This window comes from Leptosomus discolor, chromosome 14 (genome assembly GCF_034619465.1).
Source record: "Leptosomus discolor isolate bLepDis1 chromosome 14, bLepDis1.hap2, whole genome shotgun sequence".
In the NCBI taxonomy this organism is placed as follows: Eukaryota; Metazoa; Chordata; class Aves; order Leptosomiformes; family Leptosomidae; genus Leptosomus; species Leptosomus discolor.
In genome coordinates, this window is record NC_141404.1 from 11,541,858 (window position 1) to 11,554,764 (window position 12,907).

Sequence of the window (12,907 nt, forward strand, 5' to 3'; positions counted from 1 at the left end):
CACAGAAGTAGGAATAACCTACACTCAGGTAGTTCTCCTTTTTCATGTTGTGTGGCCTCCTTACGTCACCAAGATCACAAAAAATTATTATTGTTGCCTGCTGTGCTATAAGTGGAAAGCAGAAGTTGACAAACCTGCACAAGAACCAAGAACGAGGTTATAAACATATCAGATTAAATTTTCAGTTTGTGGCAACTTTTTGCTTTGCCCCTTCCTTTGTTGAATTAACGTAAAATCCAGAGTTGGGCCTTTCAGCATTGCCAGGTTGCCAGACTTTGTGAATAACGCTGTTGAAGCAGTACCTCTGAGTCAATATAATTTTGGGGTTAAAGACAGAGAAGCAATCGGGCAGAGGCCATAAAAGGAATGCAACGCAGATAAATGCATCACTCCAAGTTCAGTGATTAGTAAACTGCTTGATTACAGCAGACAAAGAAAAGGGAAAGTCCTATGGAAAGAGACTAGGTAGGCCTACTTCATGGAAATACTAAGCTTTAATTAAATCACAGCCATAAGATCTTTTCTTATTTTAAACCTTTCTTTCAATAGCATTCCCCTGTGGATAAAGACATAAGTAATGCAGAACATTTTTAGCTGCAAAGGTCAAGAAGTCAGGAAGCAACCAAGGGGAAGTCTTGCTGGTGTCAAGTCCAATTAGAGAGCTGAAAATTAGAACATAAAAGGTCCTATAACCCAGGAGCACAGGAGTGAGAGAAACATAGCCTTCTACCTTGGGAAGAATGAAGATTGCCGCTCTTTCAAGAATGAAAAACTTACTTGTCTTTTTTGTTTCACCAGTCTGAATGGCTCTCCGTTTACCCTCTTTTTTCTTCACTACTTTGGTTTTGACACAAATTTATACATAGCTGTCTTTCTATTGACTACACCGGATCTGGGAAGCTATGATTTCTTTCTGTAGCTGAACCAACAAATTCTTAATAGCAGCTCTGCTTTATTGCATTAAAATCACAGTGCCACCATGGAAAGCACTCTGTACAAGGGTGCAGGAAAAAAGAAGTGAGTTTTCAAAAGATGAAAATTTCTACACTAAGAGAACCAGAGGCAAGAAGAATTACACCTCAGGGACAGCAAGTGTTTTGCTGCATGTTGTAACTGAAGCACAGAAAATGAAACAAGATGTTACCAAGCTTGTTTACAACAGCAATTCCTTTCCCAGGGCTTCCCCTTTTTTTCTCACAGCATCCCAGCAGTCCCTTGTCTGAGGCCAAAGATGAGTAAGCTGTATGCTGCTCAGCACTTTCTCTGTTGTTTCATACATGAAACACAATTAACACATTTTACTGATAACACATTCCCTTTGGGGCCCCATACAGTGCTGCCAAAATGGGCGTTTGGCACATTTTCACATCAGAGGACTAAAGAATTTTGTAATAATTTCTGTGTTAGCGCTGTGAATGCTAGAGGCAGCTCTCGCCAGGAGGAAGACAGACCCTGCACGGACCCTCAAGTCAAAGGACTGAGGTCCCCAGGGATGCCTGTGCTCCCCTTTGCGGCAGGCCTCCATGCGCAAAGCACATCTGCTGGGCGGGGGAAGACAGGATGTACTTCCAAATATATTTCCATGCCATTCAGAAAGTTCAGTCCTTTGTTGGTTGGACACTGGTTAAGACAGATTTTTTTTCTTTAAATCTTTAAATAACACCTCCTTTCTCCAGCAGCCTATACACTCCAGCTGCATCACTATATTCAGTAGACCTGTGTTCCCTTTGCATCACCCTCTGCAGTGACTCAGGGCATACCTGCGACAACAAGGTTTCTACCTGGGCTGCATTTGTTTTAGCACTGTATTCTGCATATATAGCACAACAATATGATTCATTTCTGTGACTCTCAATGTTTTTTTCAGTGTTCTTTTAGAGTCGAGGTAATACCTTATGAATTGAAAATGCTGGAAAAGTAGTAAAAGAAATAGTGAACATCACTACTAGGACAAAGAATCCAGTTCAAGGAGTAGGTGTTCACTTAAATCACATACAAGTCTTAAGAGTCAGATGGGGCATTTTAGATTGCTAAAGATAAGGCAGGTGGTTGTGATTTATCATTTTGCCCTAATAATTTGATTTAATCATGTCTTACATTTCAAAGGATCAACATGTTAAAAGACTCCAGGCAATGGGGTCTGCTACTAAATAAAATCAAATGCTATCTAAGAGAACAGAGGATTATACAGAAAACAATGTAACACTTACTCTAAAAATAAGGTGGATGCTTCTGAAGGGATCTGATAGTGGGTCTCTTTCCCAAAACTCGTTTGACAGCTGAGCTTATAGGTAATAAAATTATCTCCCACAAGAGTACAGAGGTTAAGAAAATTAAAATATTTGAAGACAGGAACAGAGGAAATCCCCCTGCAATTTAATTTTTGTATTAGTTTAGGAAGCTGAGGATAATTCATAGAAAAGAGTAGTAGTGCTCACTAGTAATCACACATTTCTTAACCAGAGGATGATGCAACATTACAGCTCCAAGTCTTAGAGTACAGAAAAATAAGAGAGCAGGACTGCTGGGAAGACAGGAGGTTGAAAAATTAAACACAAAGATTACTGAAGAAATGTTATTTGCTTGCAACATCCCAGACCCATTAAGTGCTCCACATGAATCTGAGTGAAGCAAGCTGACAAAACCCAGGTTACATCAAACTCTTAAGTAAGGAGTTTGGTGAAACACTGGTACTTTGAACTAAAAGTTTGGTATCATCAGCCACAATTTTAAAGCCTTTTTTTTCTTAAACAACTTTAGAAAGTCCTCTCCTTTCTTCTGCATGCCCCCAGAGGCTGTGTCATGGTGTACGACAGGCACACCAGAAGGAAGCAATGTGTTTCCTGGCTTTTGCCATGGGCAGTGTTCCAGGACAACATTCTCTGGGAGGTGGGCAAGCCAGCAGCGAGCAGGGATGAAGTCCCCTCCATACTACAGTCACCTGCCTCCCTTTCCTCTCCCCAAATCTAACAATTCCTCTGCTTCACAGGTACCAGATTTTCCTTTCAGAGATGGCCAGATTATTCATAAACTGCAAGTAATTGCAGTGCTCAATTTATATTTAGCTTTGAAGGTTTTAGTTTCTTTTTCAGATCTATGAAAGACTCATACATCTGAAAGCCAGTTTAACTTTTCCTGTTGTATTACCGGATTTAACAAAAGATACTACTTTTACCGACAGTCTTTGTCTTGATGATGGAGTGGTGTGTAACTTTCTACGGGCTTTATAGTCTAAAAAGCAGGAAGAACAGAGACGATGCTGGAAAAACAGGTACTCTATATCCTGCCACATTCTCCTTTGTCTCCCTTAGAGATGAGTTTAAAGAAGTCAGAAAAAGTATAAATATCAAGTAAAAGGAGCTTGTGCCTTTCAATGAACCTAGCTGTATAGTGACCAACACAACAGATAAAAGAAACGTTACTAGCCTTGCGCTGGAGACAGCCGAGTTCAGGCAGAGTAATAATATACTGTCCTGCAGGTGTCAGAGTTGTGATTTGAGAGCGGAACTTGCCTTTTCATGTCCAGTATCGCCTGGTGTGTCACAGCTGTGCCCAGCTCTCCCATCCCAGCAGTAAGCTGAAATAAAGCCACACAGCGGACACCTTGCCTATAAGCTTTTTGACAGGTAAAATACATTTGCACTCAGAGACTTTCTTCAAGAGAATCTCAGCCCTTCTAAATGTGAAAGTAAAGCTCTAGTTTGTCTTGACAGACCTGTGAATAAACCAGTGTTTTCCAACTATCCTCAGTTTCACTTTCTATAGGAGCAACGTTTATACAAAAACCAAGTACATTCTGAACAAAGTCTGAAACAAACTACAGCAACCTTTTGAGTAAGTAACAGAGCTAACCACAAAACAAAATTGCTAAAAATTCTCCAAAATTTCACCCACATTCAGACTTCATCCCAATCACATTTAAAGCAATACGACTGTAGTTACCAATATCTACAAAAGGTAAGATAAGATGAATTTATCATGACATTCAAGAGTTGAGGGAAAACTGACCTTAAGAAACGGGACAGTTCCTGTTCTGTCACTCTGGATTCAGTACCAAAAACTGAGGAGAGCTGCTATCACTGCCCACAGCTTATAGAAAGTGACACCAGAAAGGAAGAAATAAGCCACATCAGTCACCGCAGAAAAATTGAAGGCTTGGGGAATTCCAAACAGGAAAATTAAGAGGAACCTCCCTTCTAGCAACCCCTGTATAGTAAGCACTCTTACCTTTACCAGTCACTTGTCACCGCTAAGAAGAGCTTGCACTTGTCACTAGTTAGGAACAGATTGATTTCTTCAGTTGGAAACCAAACTGGATGAGAGTTGGTGGTAACAGTTTCTGGTGCCCCCCAGAATTCTTCCTCTCCTCTTTTGTTCCAGTTCAGATCTGTCCCAAAGTCATGCTGTTAAACAGTCCATCAATAAGAATAAAGCAAGCAGCATGTGGACACTCTTACCATGCAGCTCCATTTGGTGTAACAGAAGTGAAAGTACTTCTTTCACATATTCACAGACTCTACCAATACAAAATCAGCTTGGTATCTTCTGCAAGTGTCTCTTGCCATTGGCCCAAAATGACAAGTAGGTTGTTCTATGAAACGGGAGCTTGTAAATCTTTCCCTGGTGTTCAGGGTTTGCTTGTAGCAGCACCTGACAATGTTTATTCATCTAATCATCGCTTACCCTGCCAGCGCCTACCTGGCATAAGACAAACAACCTCTTGAAAACCAACTTCATTCATGAGCATTCCTATCACAGCTTCTTCTATGTGGCTCTGCAAGCTTATTTGCCTATTTTTCTATTTTTTATCATACATAGACCTACACAAATTAGAAATTAATTATGAACGAGAACATATTCTCAAGTGAGCAAATACTTTTTGTAGTAGTATTCCATTCGCTATAGTTTATAACAAAAGTTCTACCAGAATGTGAAGGGGAAAGGAAGGAAGTGGGATTTGATGAAGTCAACATCCAGGACTTACTGCTTCAGTAAGGCAAGTTTTTAACCATCTGCTCACAAACAAATGGCTTCTGCATAAGGCAGCAGGCCCTATAACCAAAGCAGCTGCTGACCTGTGTAAGCCTTTTCCCTTTGCAGAGGAGATCCACTTCCACCACGTTCCATGGGAACACGCTCACTGAGAAGAGATATGGCTGTTTCCTTCCTGGGAGCAGCTGATCTGTTCCCGATATTTACAGAGATACGGGGCCCATCCTGCGATGCAGAGCACAAGCCTCTTCAGGCTCTCTAACCAGTCAGGCAGCTGTGTTCTTGGAATTCCTCTGTGTACGTTAGAAGAAAAGGAACATCTCAGTATAACAGCATTCAAAGCAGAAAATAATGAAAGGCTGCACAAATACAGATTCTGTATTTTTGTGCTCTGTTTTGATAGGAGACAATAACACAATCACTGCATAAGAAATTCCTATGAAATTTAAGAGGGTTATTTGGTAGCCCTATTCTAACATACAGCACAATCCCCCAAGTTATAAACTCCTTTCCCAGCCCTGCAGGAAGATTTCTTTACCAGCTTCTGAGGCTGTAATCTCATGAGGCAATCCATATACTTCAAGAACAAAAGTTTGGGAAACAACAGTTCAGCTGTTTACTGTGATTCCAGTAACTGCAGCGAAGACTGGTTGTGCACTTTCTTGTACAACACCCACAGCTGCTTAGAAACAGCAAAAAGGAATCGCTGGAGCAAATCAGAGTAATGGTCCATCTGGTGGACTAGTCTACAAAGATGGTCTTGGAGACAGAGCGGAAAAGCAGACTGGAAAACAAGGTGAGACAGCTGAGAACTGCCTAAGCTTTTCAGGGGACCATCAGCTTCTTTGCTTCAATGTTTGCTGATACACTGCCCTACTGCAAAAGGAGGCAACAGAACATATTGATTAGTATCGGAAACACTGCAAACCAGATGTCAACAGTGCGCTCTGCAAGACGGGGACAGCTGGGACTTTTTTGCCCAGAAATTTTAAAGATCTTTTCTGTGGTAGAATAAATAGTTGCAAAACTATTAAGTAGTTAGCGAGAAACCTGTTGATATCAGTCTGTTCCTGACCTGAGTTTTCTTTGCAAGGCTTCTTCAGAGTGAAACAAGGATCGAACATGAGGCTGAAAAATTAACAAATTTCAAAAACAAAGTCAGAAAAGAATTTGCTTCGAAGTAAGCTTAAGTATCTAATACAATTTGAGTAATTTCCTGGTGAATTAATGTCTTTAAAACCACTCTTTTAAAGCCCATCTCTCCTACAAAATCTAGAGAACAGTGACAACGGTTGAACATGTGACGGATGAAGACCGATGCTTCTTCTGATGCACTTCAGCTTCCCTCTGTCATGTCTCAAATAAACACAGGCCTTGTGACAGAGATACAGAGCCAGGCACAACAGGAGATCTTTGAACAGAGATTTTAAGTGCTACCATTACAAAAATGAGAAGGAGCAGATATTTTCTCAAGTAGTTAATGGATTTAATTAAAAGTGGAAACCAGACCTTACATACTCCCAGTATAAGTGACATTAGACCACTTGCTATGATATTCGTGATAGTCTAAATTTAAAATATAAATTCTTTACATTAATTTGAATGTGTGTAATAATAGAGCTAAAATCACCCAGATCAGTATTTTGCCCTCTCATGAACTACCTTAATTTTTTTCCTCAGCATTTCCTCTTGTACTTTCATTCATGCCTTAGGAAGTGATGTCCAATACTGTATTTTAGAACAGGAAAAAATTTATACGCCTCACTACGTTGCAGCCCAAGGTCCATCCACCAGTTTTACAGGACAACCCCAATATTCTACTAAGTGTTCTTTTACTCTCCTTTTACAGTTGCTTGGTTTTGTAAAAGTCATTCTGAATGCTACAATTTAAGCTGGGGTTCTGTTGTTTTACACAGAATGGACAATGTTAGGATTGTCCCAGAGCTATCCCTGTTCTCCAACAAATATATTAATCCTCTGGTGAGTCAGACTAAAAAGTGAGTTTACTGCCTCAGAATTATAAGGCGTCTGCATGTTTATCTCTCCTGCTGCCCACTAAAAACCTCAAAACTCTTGCATCCAGCCTCAGAAGTCATTAAGTACTTCCTATCCTTAAATTTGCAGCAATTTCTGGTAGATAGTGCAATTTTATTGCTTACAGACATCTGGAATTTGAAGTGGAGAGCATTCCTCCCATATATGATTGAAAAGATAAGAGATTTCCCTACATGACTTGCCAGCATGTGCCATGAACAAATCCTTCTCAGACTACCAATGGTTGGTATGTCAGTTGAGAAAAACTGACCTTATCATGGTCTCTTCAAACTACTCTGCATTTCTCGTTCTGCAAAAGGCAGCAAAGAACAAGTTTTATTATGGCCTGGCTATGAAAATGGGTATCATGTAGCCACCCTGAATAGGTGTATCTCTTTTTAGCTGCTCTTGCATTACATTCTGCTCTCTTCTCTTCTTCACCTACTCTCCACTGATGTACTTTGCACTATGCGAACATGCAATCTCAAAATGCAATAAACAAAAGTAAATCTTTAACAAAGCAAAAGACAAAAAAAAAGGTGATCTACCAGAAATTTACTTGCTTCCGCTGGGTCATTATCTGTCATATTTTGAGGCTTACTGCCATAGAGGTTTAAACAACAGAGGGGAACCAAAGTGTTCAAGTATAGGTCCCATTTTTCCACAAATGTCAGAGATATCTTCCTTGCGAGGTCCTCTCTGTCTTTTTCATGCAGCAAGGCTTGAGGGTACTCCTTGGATATCACATCTTCATTCAGCATGAGGTGGTCATCAGAAGCCGTTGCAGTTGAAAGAATCTTCCTTACTCTAGGCAGGAACACTTTAAAGAGATTCATACCTGCATCTGAAGATGTTTGAAGGAGGCCTGAGCAAAATCTGAACTGTTTCAATTAAAAAAAAAAATTAAAAAAATCCACCCAGCATCAAAAAGATGAAGTGGGAAAAAAGGTTAAGAGACTTTGGCCTGCAATAGCAGAGGTATTTCCTCATTTGATTAAGCCTTTAAATAACACTTCCAACAACAAATAACTTCTTGATGAAATAACACAACAGCACGATTCTTCCAAGCATTCATAAAACACAATTTTCCAATCAGCAACATGGTCACCTGGAAAAACAATTTTAAAAAAATCATCCCATTAAAGAAGTATTTCTATAGGTGGATCTTTGTCTCCTGGCCAAAGTGGAGTGTTGGCCCATTAGCAGTGGGCCCAGCAAGGTCATTGCTGAATCAGAACAGTACCAAAAGCTTCATCACAAAACACATCCTCCACAAGAGGGGTAAGGTTTAAAACTTGGAGACTTCAATGTAAAATTAGAGATTAGGTTGTGAATAAATTCTGCTTTCATGCAAGTCAAATGGGTTAGAACCAAGGGAGAAACTCTTGTTTCAAATCTGGCTCCGGTTTCTGTCATATCTGAAGTTATTAGGAAGAATTATTCTTATTCAAAATTAACATACTTATATCCCAAGGGGCAGGCACTTTCACTTAAATTCCTTAAAGAGAAGAGTTTTCAAGTCCCCAGTTTAAGTAGCAAATCTTCCATACCACCAAACACAATGTTAAAATACAGCTCCAAACATACTACAACCTGAGTCCTCAATTCAGCTCAAAACTATTAAGAATTCTTTTTTTTTTTTTTAATATTGCCTTCTTGAGTAATTTCTTGCTCTTCTGTGGTAGAACTCAAGACTAGGCAATGTCTGATTAGGGCACTACAGAGACTTCTAAATGCAATCAATAGTGTCTTATCTTTGTCATAAGAACATTTTCTAACAGGGTGTAAAATGAATAATGGTTGTCTTCAGACTGGGTAACTTTCAAAAAAAACACACCAAACAACCAAATTTTCAGTAAGAGCAGAGTAATAGGAACACAGCAAATTATCTTGATCAAATCAATAAAACCTGTATCTACAAGTAGAGTATTTTTTTCTTGTTAAGAGTGCAAAGATTATTAACCAGTCTTGTATATTGTGGCTGCCTGCACAACACAAAATAAAACTACAAAGCCAACATCAAAAGGGAGAATACCATTAATTACTAGAACATTAATGTGTTTAACATAAGCACCTCTGAGACAAATACGAACAACAGTCATGTTGTAAGCAAAAATAAGGCATATAATTTATGAGCTGGGTTAACTAGGTTCTATTAACATGGTTCTTATTCATAGTAGCTACATCTGCTAACAACAATTTGTTAAAGATGCAAAGTAAACTACCAATTTTGCTGAGACATAAAAAATACTGTAAATGAAACTAATTTTCTCATCTACACAAGATTTTAAAGGCAATGTTTCACATTTCCAGATCTTTGATCATGAAGAGGCTGAAATATATAAAAAATAATATCTAGAATTAAACAGATTCTATCCAGTGCTTCCTAATGCTGATTTATTTTCCTTATGCCTATTTAAAACTTTCTGCTTAAGGATCTGTACAATGTTTTGCAGTGGCTTGTGTTTAGGCATTGTCATTGTTTGGGGAAGAGTATTTCAGTGTTTTAGAATAGAAGCAACAGCATTATAAAGATGGCAGTAGCTAAATAGTTACCAACTACTAACAATTCAATTGACACTACGGGGTTTTCTACTTTGTTTTCAGATACCTGATTGTTATAGCAGAACCTACAGCCTTGGAATAAATACTTGGGCAAAATTTTTAGGGCTGTCTGGGGGCTTACAAATGGGATCTTTAAAATCCAGCCTGCTACATGGCTGCCTAAAAAGCCTGTATGCTGAGTATGGGATAAGTATTCAAATATAATCTAAATATTTTTCTCTTTATTTGCTACTAGGTTTTACTGCCTTGAATACTGCCATGATTTCTTTTCACCATTGGACACATTTGAAAGTGGAGCAATAATTCATCTTGGTAAGAAAAAATGCACTGACAGGAACTTGCTAAATCTTTATAAAATTCTGCAAATTCTGGTTAAGATCCAAAATATCCTTGTAGAATAACAAGAATTTGCTGCTTTTTCTGAACATTCATGTTTATGTTCAACATCAGGAAATGCATGCTAAACACTGGAAAAATAAGCTATCTCATTATCCAAAATAATGAGTGCAAGTAGGTAAGAAGTTTTATTGTAACTATATAAATGGCAATTGAGAAAAGCAATTAGTTTTATTTTATTTACAGAAAAGTAAATTCCTTGGATCTTTCATGCATATTCTTATCTCATTCAGAACTTGTCTTTTAAATGTATTTTTCTTTAAAGTTGCTGCCCACAGTGATTCAAAACATAAGAGACAACATTAGTTTTGTTGAAGTATAAGGAGGAATAAGTTTTGACATTCAGAGTAGCGTTGCTCCTGGGGTATTATGTGAAAAGGATGTTTCCCTTAGTTTTATCAAGGTAAAACTGCACTGAGTAAGATGCCTTCACTTGTACTCTGCCATCTTGCAGAGCAGAACACATGCTGAAGGCAGACAGGGGTTTGCCTCGCAGAAAGTTCGGAACTGCTTCCTATCATGGCAAGTCCGAATGAGTTTACAACAGCTTGGGGAAGAGAGACAGTCTCAAGCTCAGCTTTTCTGCAATTAGCACGCTCTTCAATGGGTTCAACAGATTTTTTTTTTTTTTTTAAAAAAAAGGATTGATTCTCTTTGGCCAGGGAGGTTTTCAGAAACTTTTCTCAGCATCATCAGTCACATTCAAGGCCCCTCCAGGCAGCAGTTTTCCTGACTAAGAAGTCTCCTTCATGACAGGAGGTGGAGAGTTCAAGCCACATGAGAAGCTCTGTATTAAACGAAACTCAATTTAAACTGTAATCCTCAGCCAGTCTCTCAACTGATTGACCTGCTGCATCTTAGCTCTGCAAAAGCCAACTACAGACAGCCTTGCTCAGTGCTCCAGGGCATTAGTGTGTTTGACTGTGAGGAGATATAATAACGTGGGAATGGTAGATTTCTTTTTGTGGGCAAAGAATACCTCTCCAAAGGGTAGTTCCCTCCAGAAGCAGACAAGCAAGTGGGTAAATCCCTTGGATACCTCATCATGATTGTCACTTACGCATGAGAAAAGCAGATCTTCTGCAAGTGTTTCACACCTTAAGCAATTTCTACCTGCAAATGAGACAGACCACAAGTGGGATTGCCTTTGCATAGGTGTTAAAATACAAAGATTTCAAGCTGATTCCTGTTTTACTCTTCTCACATGTTTTAAGGATTCCTGAGGAGTTTTCAAAAAAGATCTGCAAGATCATAATCTGGGAGGAAGTGTTGTTTCTATATAGCTGTCCCTGGCTTTTGCTGGGCTATAGGCAAACATACCAAGCAGTAATGTGCTAGAAGTACTCTGCCTTTGATCTCAAAACTGATTATCTTGTCACTAAGGCCAAATTAGACTACAGTGGCTTAAGCTTTGAAAGCTTGATTTAAGTTCTAGTGCTGCTACAGACCTAATTTGCAATTTTGAGAAAATAATTCAATGTGCTTTCTATTTCTGCTTTTGGTTTTGCATTTGTATAAATAAAACAAAATCTTTATTGTCTTGACACTAGATAAAAGCTACCAAGGCTCATGACATACCCAGATGCCAGGTGCTGAACAAGGTAACCTGACCTACATTGGTACACTTTCAGCTGCTTCACTGTCTCTAGGAAAAACAGTTAAATGAATTGCCAAGATTTTACTAAGACTATTTGGATTCCAAAATTAGCTGTAGACTTTGGGCAGCACCATATTTACTCAGAAGTGATACTTCCCCTCAACACAGAGAAATCAAAAGTATGAGTTCTCCTTTTTAACTAACTTTCCTCTTTAAAATGTATCATAGCACAAACAATGTGCGTGAAAAAGAGAACTAAGTCAGGCTGTATATTTTTACTGTTTGTTGATTCTTATGTTGCTATTGTTTAGCACTTTTGATAGCTAAAGCATGTCTTTTCCTTTGGACTCTGAGAGGAAGACTACCATGACAATCCTTTAAAAGAGATACAGCTGCTATGAAACATCACTCTCCTCTACATAAGTTGCGTGTCAGTTAAAGAGAATCCTTAGAACAGGAAGGGAAGTTGTGCAGTTGAATACATACATTCACCTGTGAAGCGAAGTAGTGAAATGCTAGTGCCCGTACATTACACTGGCTGGAGTCATTACATTTGAAAAGTAGGGAAATTTGTTAAGTAGACTTTCCAGTCTATATGAAATTGCTCAACCAGCAGTATGTCAAAGATATTCAGCCTGGACAGAAGGAATCCCAAACAAAAATTCTGGCATTGAATTCAATTTATGGCCAGAGAGGCCAAAGATACTAGCTGACTGGAAAACCAGAGCTCGAAGATAGAGCTAACAGCTCAGACAACATAAGAGGAATTTTCAAGGAAGTACAGTTCATTCATAATACAGTATCTACTGAAATCAGCATGGACTTGCAGCAATGTCCATGAGCACTAAAGAATGCTGCCCTCAGTGAATACCTCATTACCAGCCTATCCCCTAACTTTGTTACATTTTGCAAAGTTGGACTGCAGGAACCTGCTTTGGGTAAATCTTAGAATGGAGACTTTGGTTATCAATGTTGTGCATACATGCTCACACAGGATTTCCTAAGTAATTCTCCCAAGGTTTACAGCTCTTAAAAGTAAAATCTTTTATGCCTATTATGAAAATATCTTCCTGCAGGAAAGTAAAGGTGTGATATGATGGAAGAGATTTTGAACATAAAAAGTCTGTCCTTCAGATAGCAGAGTTGTTTTTATTTTCCCCAGATCTTGTTTTTAAAACTGATCAAATCTTTTCCCTGCTTCCTCACCTCAGAACCTAGCTGTGCTTCCATCGATGTGTAAAAGTTCTTCAGCATCCTTCCATGCCTACATGTCTAGTATCACCTACCAGATTGCTTCCCAAACACTATGATGAGCAGAGCAGC